The sequence below is a fragment of the Astyanax mexicanus genome, chromosome 21 (genome assembly GCF_023375975.1).
Source record: "Astyanax mexicanus isolate ESR-SI-001 chromosome 21, AstMex3_surface, whole genome shotgun sequence".
NCBI lineage: Eukaryota > Metazoa > Chordata > Actinopteri > Characiformes > Acestrorhamphidae > Astyanax > Astyanax mexicanus.
The window spans coordinates 29099728-29112661 of NC_064428.1; positions in this window are offsets into that span (position 1 = coordinate 29099728).

The window sequence follows — 12934 nt, forward strand, 5'->3', positions numbered from 1 at the left end:
CGCCCCCTCCCCTGCTGATGTCCAATCATCTGCTTTCACTGTTGTCAGAGGCACACTGCTGCTACTGCTGCAGCTCAGCCAATCAGCTTTTCTTCCTGCTCTGCCTCTAAACCCATACATCACCCAGTACCCCTTCCAAACTACTACTCGCATTTAGCCTTTTTCAAATTTGAGCTCAGGGTGAAGTCAGCAAAAATCAAGGGGTTATTGGCCTTTTAAAACCTGTGCAAGACCCGATGCAATGCTTATTGCTATCTCACACCCAACCAACAGTCTATTTTTACATCTTGTGCATGCATTGATTAAATAGCAACAGTGCTTATATATATATATATATATATATATATATATATATATATATGCCACTATATGCCACTATGATCGGTGATTTAAATCCCAGTTATGCAGCTTGCCATCAGCTGCCAGAGCCCAGAAAGAGGACAAAGATCCTTGTTCTCTCTGGGTGGGTAGATGGCACTCTATCCCCTCATCCCTCCAAAGGGGGATGTAGATCAGCACAAGGTGTCTATAAGCTGATATATCTGAACCGAGTCGCTGCTATGTTTTTTTTTTTTAAACAATTACCTAATATCCAAACATACCAAAACATGTGCAAATCTAAACATGTCAATACAAAATGTTATAAAATAGATGTGAACTTGAAATTCAATGTGTTATGTACTTACTGATTAAGCATTTACTTATACAGCTCTGGAAAAAAAATGAGAGACCACCTAAAAATGATGAGTTTCTTTAATTTTACCAAATTGAAAACCTTAATTTGATCACAAAAATGGAACACAAGCCATCAAACCAAGCTGAACTGCTTGAATTTCTGCACCAGGAGTAAAGGCATAAAGTTATCCAAAAGCAGTGTGTAAGACTGGTGGAGGAGAAAATGCCAAGATGCAGGAAAATTGTGATAAAAAAACAGGGTTATTCCACCAAATATTGATTTCTGAACTCTTAAGACTTTTGAATATGAACTTGTTTTCTTTGCATTATTTGAGGTCTGCATCTTTTTTTTTTTATTTATTTGGGAGAAATGTTGTCTGTAGTTTATAGAATAAAACAATGTTCATTTTACTCAAACATAAACCTATAAATAGCAAAATAAGAGAAACTGATTCAGAAACTGAACCACTGAAGTGGTCTCTTCATTTTTTTTTTTTTTTTCCAGAGCTCTATATTGACTTTTACGTTAAAATTTTAAATACAACAGTATTATCTCTTTAAATAAATCACCCTGGAGCTCGATGGTGTCTGCGGTTTAGTTTCTCTTCACCTAATTTTAGGCACTTTAAGTGACGTCCTGAATGATTCAGCGCTAGTTTGAGTTAGTAAAGTCACCCACACAGACTGAGTCAGACACCTGCAGTGTTCCAATACGACAGGCTTCATTCTTTATTAGCTGTTTGTCTGTTATCGTCTCAGTGTCCGTTCTCTTCTCCCTCTCCCTCTCTCTCTCTTCTTTTTATCCCTCTCTTTCTCTCCTGACTCCATGTTTAAGTGATCACTGCAGAGACAAGCCAATGGGGCCTATACTGAATCCCCGCTCTTATCACAGCAGAGCCACAGCGCCCTCATCTGGCAGCAGAAGCAAGTTCCTGTAACTGTCATAGGGGAGTGCTGTATGCTGCAAACAGCTGTAGTTTATTTATATACAGTAGGAATGCATATAGACTCCAATATATGGTTGCCTTTTGCAAAGTCAAGCATTTACTTAAGATAAGATAAGATACATATATATAAAGATACTTAAAAAATTATATATAGTAAAGGAAAAAATATATACATCATACAATTTTTACATAAGACCACCCTATAGTGAATTTGAACAACATTTGTGTAATTACTTTTAATCATATAAAAAAACTAAATACATTTTTTTCTGTACTTCTGTTTATTATTAGTTAAATCCAACCAAAGGAGACTTGTTACAAACATTTAACAAACATGTTACTTCACATTACATTTACTGTTTTTAGAAAAAAAATTATGCAGGCAATGTTTGAATTATATACATATACGACAAAAACTGATCAGTTATTATTATTATTATTATTACTATTTTTTTTTTATTATTTATTGTGTCAGTTCTGTTTTATATTTACATTTTCTCCACTCTTTAAAAAAAGAGGGTCCTGTGTTTTTAATTTCGTCTGCTGAAAGCCCTTCTTATGATCGTGTCCTTTTATTAAAAGTATGTATTAAATGTAACTTTATGTTTTATATATATTTTTGGCAGCAGTTAATATAAACGTTAGATAACCCAAACCCTCCAAGTCTGTTAGCAGAAAAAGACATTATCCAGTCGTTTTTATTTCAGTATATTGTTACTGTTGCGATTCATTGCTTTCATCACTGACCTCGCGTGTAAAGCCGCTGTTGTGCCGAATTCAGCACCCCCACCAGGAAAAGCACCCCCTCTCGGGAGCGTGTACGCATCCACATCTTCTTGGCTTTAACTTTACTTAGAAAAAAAAAAAAAGATACTTTTCTAAGCTACACTGACTCATAGGAAATAAAGAAAAAGAATCATGTCACCTGCAGTCTCTCCTGAGAGGGGGTGCTTTTCCTGGCGGGGTTGCTGAATTCAGCACCATAGTAGTGCCTAAATGTGCACCCCCGCCATGCAAAGCACCCCCTCTCTCGGGATCACACACGCTTTTCACCGTCTTGCTTTAGCTATAACTGTAATTAGAAAGACGCTTCTGAGAGAGGGTACTTTTCATGGCGGGGGTGCAGATTTCAGTGCACTTTCAAAATAAAGGTTTATTTTTAAATAATTTCTCCTTTTTCTACAGTATCATTTTTTGGGGGGACACGTCACAAGTTTTTTTTTATGTCCACTGCATTGGAAATCTGTGTGTAATATATTTAAAGTAATTTTTTAATATATATTTGAATAATTCTGAGTCACTTGTTTGTTTGCATGGACAATTCTAGGATTCCCGAGTGGTCCAGCAGACTAAGGTGCTGGACTAAGATTGATGGTTCGAATCCTGGTTATGCAGCTTGCCATCAGCTGCCAGAGCCCTGAGAGAGCACACACAATTGGTCTTGCTCTCTCTGGGAGGGTACAGTAGATGGCAATCTTTCCCCTCATCACTCCTAGGGTGATGTCGATCGGCACAAGGCTGCATCTGTGAGCTGATGTATCAGAACCAATAAATCAGACGCTGTGCCTCATAGTGTGCTGTGATGCTACTCGCAAATTCTACATCATCAGTAGCAGTTGGAAAAGAGGCGGTGGCTGACTTCACATCTATCGGAGGAGGCATGTGCTAGTCTTCTTGACCCTCCTTGTGTTGTGACATCACTAGTGATTGGGGAACTCCAGATGAGTAGAAGTGGAATGGTTAGGACAATTGGCCACTATCAGGCCTTGCCATGGGCACCTCGGCAAGTGTTCAGTGGTTCTCTCTCACAAGATCAAACCTTAAAACTTTCTGTATGCAAGTGCAGGAGTTCTCAAGCCATTCCTTGAGGTAACAATTCACAATAAAATTACGTACTGCTGGTTGTTCCATGACTTATTTGCACGTAACGCAAAAAGCACTATCATTAGGAGACTACACAAACAGGAAACTCACAAAATCAGAATTTTACGATGTCTCCAGTAGAGATCAGGTTTGGATCATCATTTGGACCGAATTTAGTCAAACTACAGTCTGGTTCGGATTCAAAACTTGGCTCGGGCGCAGTGTTCTCAGGCTATATTGAAGTTGGGACCAAAACATTTCAGGCCCAATTAAAGCTCTAATGGAGCGAATGCACACTTTCAGAAGGAGCTGAGAGACAGCGAGCGAGAAAGACAGAGACGGATGAAAGTGATATATTCGCCGAGAAGGTCGGAGAGGGTGGCTGGCCAGAGTAAGAGAACGTGAGTAAGAGAGAGTGTGTCTGAGGGAGACAGACAGACTGGCAGGCAGGAAAAAGAACAAGAAACTAAAGAGAAGTGAGCACAGTCTGTGCCAAAGAAAGAGTCCAGGAATACAGACACTATCCTTCAAATTGTCAGGCTCCTGAAACAGCAGTAAAAGCAGTGATCCAGAAGAAATGGTGCAGAGGTGAAGCTGCGCTGACTTTCACTCCTTTCACTCTTTACCCTTGAACCCAAAGTCCATGTCAGTACTCTTCATAACCAGAGCTTAATGCTCTCCTGCAAGCGTATAGAGGTTCAGGAAAACATTGTTAACTTACTCTTACAGCCTTGAACAATCTAAAGGGGCGGGGGGGGGTTGGGGGTGGACATTCCCAGTATGCAAATAAAGGTGAAAATAAAAATCTCAAAAAATTGGAATATCATTGAAAAACTACTTTATTTGAGTAATTCAGTGCAATTCAAAATGTGAAACTCATATATATATATATATAGATGTATTACACACAGAGTGATCTATTTTAAGCATTTATTTCTTCTATTGTTGATGATTATGTCTTATAACCAATGAAATTCCAAAAATCAGTGTCTCAGAAAATTTGTATATTTTATAAGACCAATGGCTACTTTTGGCAGTGAGAGCAGAGTGCCAAGTCCTGCTGGAAAATGAAATTCTGATCCTGATCATTTTAAAACCTAAATTGTACTTAACATTTTTTTTTATCAATGATTACACAAAATTTGTTGTGGAAGATTTAAGGAACTATATAGGGGCTATTTAAGGAACCATATCTCCATTGTTGACACTATTGATAGATATTAGAAAAAATATTAAAATTATAAAATATAAAAAATACAAACCAAACTAGTAATCATGCATTAGACAGCAACCTTACTTAGAAAAGCCTGTGTAACAAAACTACAGCTTAAAGTCCTTTGTTATTAACCAAAACAAATAAATAACAGGCACCACAACGCATTATGGAAGCACTCTATGTTTTAATGAAAAAAAAGTGTTTTTTTCCATAGTTAACTCCATGATGGTAGGGCGCTAAAAAAATAATAAAAGAGCCACTAAACCCTAAACCATATTTTCTCCATTGAAATCTGCGTCTTATCATTATGAGAGGCACACTGCTGCTGCTGCAGCTCAGCCAATCAGCTCTCCCTTCTGTCCCGCCTCTAAACCCATACATCACCCAGAGCTCTGCTCCTAAACAGCTAACATCAAAGGGTTTAGCACTCCTTTAAAAGTCCAAAGAACAAAAACCAAACGCGGTAAAATGTCTATTAGACCACAGCTTAACTTAGAACAGCCTGCTTCACAAAACCACAGCTAAAAGTTTTCATAATATTTTATATACATTAGCTTAATCAATACAATTTTAGTTCAATTATATTTTCCTGTGTAGAATTATGATTAATAGCTATATTATTAAAATGTACAAAAATGTACAAATGCTTCTGGTTAGATTTCAACTGCCATCTACTCAAAGGCAAATCAATGGTGTTGTTTTAGGCTTTTAAAAACTTTAAAAACATACAATGGCTGCTGCTTGAAGATCATAGTCTCTGGTAAATCACGGATCATTACCTGGAGAGTAGGTAAGGTCGGCCGTTTTTACAGAAAGACATCACTCCCCAAGAAGGCTTTCTCAACTCCACATAAAACAAACCTGTTTTTCACAGCAGAAGCCGAGAGAAACAGCCGCTTTCCCTGAGTTCGATTTTGTAATTTTTATTGATCGCTGCTATGAGGACTGAATAAAAAGGCGGCATGCTCCTTTCCAGTGTCTCGGCATTAAATCCTTCCACATAAATCAGATACCTTCACCATACAATATCAGATTATCTTAGCATTTCACAAAATTACTGCTTTTTTTACAGTATAGTATGAAATACTATGAAAAATTAAAATCAATGGATTTTTTTGTGCAACTGTAAAAACTCTACATCTGTTTATTCTACATCTTACTTAATGTGTTTAAAATGAGCCAGGCCATTTATGTTACTGTAACTAAACCCCCTGATTTTAGCTGACTCCAACCTCAGGTCATTTGTGTGAAAAAATGCTAAAAAAAATGTGAGGCATACTTTGGGAGGAGCGCTGGGTGATGTATGGGTTTAGAGACGGGGCAGTATAAAACCACTAGACTATGGCTGCGTCCAGAAACTTTTACTACTTTTCCTTTCCTACTCCTACCCCGGAAGAAGGTGGAGGAATCGAGGAGAGGAGAAGAGGAGGAATGGAGGGAAAGAGCTGTAATTGGGGAAATGGGACAGCTGATCCATTTTAGTTAGGATGTTGACTACCGATGAACTGAGCCAATGACAACGCTCACTTTCAGCACCTTTCAGAACATTACACACAGCTAAAAAATCAGAAATTCCAATAAAATCATGATTACTCGCAACCGCATTTTTGGCCGCATCTCCGGCCAGTGAGATGTAAAAAATAAATAGATAAATTAAAATTATATATATATTATAAATAATATATTTATGTATATGTATAACATGTTACAAATAGGGTCATTAATATAGTTTTACTGAACATACAGCTTATCTAAACTATTTATTATATTACTGCTTTACTGGCTGTATAATTCAATAAGGAACCTGGTTAATTAACACATTTATGACGTATATTTGGGCGTTGCCTTCTCCATTCCCGCGTGCTCTGTGGGCGTGGATGCAGTGATGTCATTCGAAAATCCTTAAAAGTCATCCGGAGTAGGATGCTTTTATGTACCCTCCGTTGGAAGCCTCTTCGAGGCGGATTTTAAGCGGCTTCTTTCGTCTCCTACGGTATTCGGACAGGCGGCAAGATGGCGTCACGAAATCAGTTTCCGGGTCACGGAGGAGAGGAGGAGGATCGGTAGGAAAAAGGAGACACTTTTGAGGTTTCTGGACGCAGCCTAGTAGTTTACTGAGAGTATACTCTGGCGAACGTGAGTGTTCTGTGTATGTATTTGAGGTTTCTATTGGAATTGTGGCCCCTCCCCCAGGCCTAGCTGTGGGAGGGGTTATTCTAATTATATGTTCTGTTGGGATTGCATGCCATTATGTAGGTTAATAGCAGTTTTATCCACCTTGCTGAGGTTGGGGCCTTCCTTTTTCCTTCCTGCTGATGGTTTAGAATAGATTTGGAACCATTCTGGTTTGTGAACCATGGTTTGTATGGTCTTGAAAAACCTGCAAAAGTCTTGAAATAAAACAAAAATAACTATTTATTGGTTTGAATGGGTTTAGAAAAGTAAAAATGCCCAGATAGCTTTGGAAAATTTGTGGAAATTGGTCTACAAATTGTTCTGTCCCTGTTTATTGGTGAAGAAATCAGGTTTTGAGATTAAAAAATACACCAGCTCAGCGTCAAATTAGTAATTTACCCCTACACAATGGAGTTCTCAGGATCTGAGACACATTTAATTGTTAAAAATTGTATGTCAGATTAGTTTTAGCCCTCCTATAATCAATTTCGAATATAGTTTGAGTTTTTGGACTTCTAGATTTTTGGTTTTATTTTCCATGTCTGCACTGATGTTTTAAAAATCCTATGGATATTTTTGGAATATTTGCCTTGAAGGCATAGAAAAGTCGTGAAAAAATCTTGAAAATGTATTGTTTAAAAAGTGTATGAACCTCGGTGAAACTAAATCTGAACTGGTGCGCTGTGTTTCCACCAACAAAAAGGGTTCTGGAACCAGGAACCTTTGTTTAAAAGATTACGAGACTTTCCATGCTAGCTACATCAACCCAGGAAAATCCATTTTTCCTCAATATTGTATCTTTAACGTTACCAGTATTTGTGTATTAATATCCTGGAGACCTCTCAAAAGGAAACCCCTCAGCGACCTTTAACTTTTTGTAGACGTGTAACCTTTTAACATCGCTCTTGTTCACATGTTCACCTGTTCGAAGCTCCATAAATCAATAAGAAGGGTCGAACCTGCCACAAGCTCAGTGGGGACTGTTGACTCTGCTCATGTATTGGACTGTGTATGTGGATCAATGGCTAAGGGCCTGTTAGATTTACAGCAACACATGTAGTAAAAGCAGGGGTCAAAACATGGGCGTGTCCACTGTGAAACCACAGTTACTCTGGGGAAAAATAACCGGAGAGAAGTTTTTCAGACGCTAGTTGAGAATATATTATGTATAGTGTATAAAAAAGATTTATTGGCTTAACTTAAGTCAGTCAAGTTATCATTTTGCTTTGATTCAGTTAAACTGTAAATACATATTAATACATTTAATACATGAATACATTTTAAGTTTGTTCAACTCAACTGAGCCAAAGTAAGAGAATATCTTGAAACAGTTCCTTTTGAGTTCTGTGGGGTAAAACAGTTTACTACATATACATGTGCCAGGAGCATTGTGGGAAAGCTCTATGAACCAACACTGTGGAAAGAGCATTGTCATGTTTAGTAACTAAAAGTTGGTTCAAATGACATCGGTTTTTTTTTATTTTTTTATTGGTCCTACAAGTATTTTTAAGTTTTCAGGTCGAAGTACTCTGAACTCGTTTTATTGAGTTGTTTTGGCCAGTAAGTAACAAAAAAAAAAAACGTTATAAAGTAAGTTGATTAGTAAGGTGATTAGTTATATTTATTAGTTTTATATTTTTGGGTGCAATTCAATATTTCTTATTCAGCTGACTTTAAAAATCACATCACACACCATCAGTGTGTAGTGATTCACCCGGGGCTACCTTAGATAAACTTGTAGATCGTATATTAGGATTAAATACTTGGTCTCTGTGTTGTAGCTGTAGAAAAAGCATAGTTTACTGAGCTGCGGTAACTCTGTGTTCTCACTGTGCTCTCAGTACTTTTAATTCTTTACTCTTTTCTTTCATATAATTTAATATTTAAAAAAAAATAGTTGAATGAGACTAGGAAGAAGACTAAATATAAGTTCTGGAAAATGCACTTTTTAAATATATAAGTATACGTGTTTGTTAAGTTCGTTGTGCTTATAAATGATATTACATGAACTTTAAATGTATTAGGTAATCGGTTACAACAAAAGTTTTGAGTTTAGTCAACTTATCGGGTTTTACAGTGTACTTATATGACTGATAATAAGACAAACAAGTAATAGTCATAAATTCTCAGTTGCTTACTTACATTAAGAGGTTAATGTAAAATGTAGTGCTGTGCTGATAATGCGAGTTTGATATGTTTACATTTAAATATCCGTTGATGGTGACAGTTATTAACTGTTAGTAACTGTCTCTTATTAACTGAATTCACCATATTTAAAAAAACTTTTTTTTTATTAATATAATTCTACAGGAACTTGAAACAACTCAGAAGGTATATTGCAAACTGTTGCATTGATTTTCTTTTGTTGACACAAGGCTTTATTTTATAGTTCCTTTGTTTTTTTAGTCTATAATTGGATGTATAACAGGATGTTGCAGAAATCTCATTGTCTCCAAACAAAGAAGTACAATAAGTGGGCAAAATTCAACTTTGTCTCCAGGTTTTGTTTCCTAAGTGTAAACCTGGCATTAATTGAAATACAAAAGCATGGCTTTAAAGCTGCTCTAAAGCCTGAGCCGCTTTAGAACCGATACTGCAGATCCTACTGATAAAACCAGGCTGGTGAAAACTGACCAAGCTCAGCCTCTAAAGAGATAACATCTCCTCGGAGCGACGCGCCCGCTGTAGGACATTCTCCTGCCCTAAAGCCGGAGCTTCATTAAATCATTAGCACGGTGTCACACACACAGAGGAAGTGTGAACGTGGGATCTGATGAATTCATTTCCTACCTCCCCTTCCCTTATCACACCCCCCACAGGTACAGGAAGCAGCTCTTTAATTGGCTTCAGGAGGCACAAATGCCCCAATGTTTTTCCTCCCTAGAGTGACGGGCCCAGGCTGTGTCCTGAAGTGGACTTTTGTCTTCTATAGAGCAGTGACATTGAGTGCACTTTAGCTCATGATGCATTACGATGTATAACTCTTTAAGCTGCCATATGGAATAAAGGAGTTATAAAGGGCTACAATTCATCCCATTCAGTAAGGGCAATTGCCCTGATTCATCATTTCAATTCATTAAATATTAAGCTATTTAGGATGGGTCATTGATTTTGGCTCGAGCTAAGTGAAGTAGGTTGTTTCGGAACTTAACAGCCAAACAATTACAGCTCATCTATTTTAGAGTTCCCTCTAAAAGTGCTAAAACTAGATCAAAATGTACCATTCAAACGTTTGAGCTTCTTTTTCAATGTTTTTATTTTTTTCCTCTATTACAGTGAATTAATGTTGAATTCATCCAGACTATGAAGATTAACATAAGGAATCATGTTGTAAACCTGTTAAAAAAGGTGGGACTTTGACTTAACTCAGTCAACGCTAGATGAAACTTAAATTGGTTAAGTTTATTCAACCAAGTTTTGCTCACACATCACATCGTTTTTTTCACGTATTGTGGGCTTAAGTTCATATTTATTCATATTCATATTCATATTGAACTTATTATTCTAAGTAACTAAGTTCAAATTTAGTTCACATATATATATATATATATATATATATATATATATGTATGTATATATGTATGTATATGAACAGGCAACAGACAACACCTTACAGGATGTGGCATTGATGTGTATATATATATATATATATATATATATATATATATATATATATATATATATATATATATATATATATATGTATATACATATATATATTTAGATATATATATCGTTGCTGTCCAGTGAAAAACAAGTATCTCCATTTTGGTTTACACAATTTCAATACACCCTTACACTGTGCCAAAATTTCTTGATGAACGGACCAACAAAAACATTTCAAAATTACCTAAAATAATATAACTCTTATTACACTGACCTCCAATGAAAGTTTAGATTTTTTTTTCTCTCTCCTGTAAAATTGCTGTTTTAGAGATAATACTTGTTTTTCTTTTATTGTGATTATATATACATATATTCTCAACATATGTTTTTAAAAAACAACCAATACTGACAATATAACACTGCTACAGCACAAGAGCAAACTCTGCAGCTCTAAACTAACATACTGTGACAACAAAAAACACCAAAGAAAGGTAACTTGCTCTTACAGCCTACAACACTGAAGCCTGGCAACCAACACATCAATTACACGAATGCATGCCTTGGATAAGGTAGCTTTGGGCAACAGACAACACAAAGATGGTAAGTAAGGGAGAGGCCACACCCAAAATCCAAATATATGGTGCCAGGAGGCTATGGGACGTGGCATTGACACCTGTAGTAACTAAAAGCTGGTTAAAATCACATTTTTTTATTGGCTCAACAAACATTTTTAAGTTTTCAGGTTGATGTTCTCTGATCTCATTTTATTGAGTTCTACTGGATGGTAAGTGATTGGTTTACTTCATATTAAACCCCAAAACACGCCCATGATTAATTAAGAAAATTATTACATGCTTTTTGTGCACTTTGAGCTGCGCAAGGCATATTTTTTGCCCCCTCATGATACCAAAGACACACCAACACACCCTAAATCCAGCGGCACAATACACTGTAAAAATAAAAAAGTTGAGAAAACTCAAAATGTCAAGGCAACTTACTGCACTAGATTTTTGAGTTTTGAGACCAACTCAAACTTTTAAGTTTTAAAGAAAACCAAATGCGGTTTGCCAACTAAAAATCTTTAGCCCAGATAAATATTTTTTTATATGTATTGAAACTTCAAATATCAACTCTCATCAATTTAAACATTTAATTTGTGTTTTTAGTTGGCCTGATTTAAGTTTTGCTGACTATCATTTTGGATCAATTAAAAAAAATAAGTTGTGCCAATGAAAAGGTGTACATTAATTAATTCATGTAGTGGGTGCAACACTATATTTTGGCTAATTTAACAACTTTATTAAGTGTATTTCATACCTGCCATACGATCAATCATATAAGACTGCAATTAATTCAAATGTTACCAGTTCAACATATAGCCTTCAACATTAAGACCAGGCTGTTAATTGTATGTAATACATATGCAAATTCCATGAGAAGGCAGTCTGCAGGGATGGTGAGTGAGAGGTGGAAGAACATGCCCAATATGCAAATACCACCATGACCAGCATCAGGTGAAAACCCCTGCTGAATTGCTTCGTAGACCCCGTTCAACTAAAAGGTCAATCTGAGCATGTGCAGTAGAGCAGAGTAGTTGGCTTGGCCTCAACTAGAGTTCAACTACAATTTGTCAATTTTGCAAACACAAATGATTTAGTTTGGCAAATTTTTAACAAGAATTTTAAAAACGTTAGTTATGGCAATTAGTTTGCTATAATTTAGAGTACAATTCAATATTTTTTGTTCAGCTGACTTAAAAATCACCTAAAGGAGAACAATTTTTAACTTTTGTTTTTTACAGTGTACACAAGTGACTGATGCACTGTAGATTACTAAAAAAGGGTCCTAAATGTATATATATATATATATATATATATATATATATATATATACTTTTTTATTGATGAATGATTACATTTCCATCAAACAAAAACATAAAATAAGTATTACAGCTCAGCTCTGTTCACTTCGTTTGCTGCTGAGATACACCAAATTTACTACAATCCAGTTTAACCCCTAGATTGTGAGAGTTAGCATACGCTAGTGAAACTCGGTCCAGACCAGAAAATAAATGTACGTCTACCTTGGATTCACAATTGGATCACATTGGCCATTTTACTCTAACGTCAGACTTTCCGAGACAAAAACTGTAAAATACTTCCAACTTGAGTGTCTGTTAATGAAACCAGAAATCAGTGTGTTGTGGTGCATTTCTTTTCAGACTATTCTTCCAGACAGCAGCAGTAAAGTTGCACGGCTCAGATTCTCTAGAGCCTGGATTTGCAGAATCAGCTCTATTTGGGAGTTTCCTAATGAGCGCTGTGTACACCTGAATGCTAATGCTTACTAACCTGAATCAGTTGTCGCAAACTTTGCCATTTAAAGACGTAAACAGTGCTGCTAATTACCTCGCTAACAAGAGCTAGCTTATGAGCTAACATTAGCCATATTG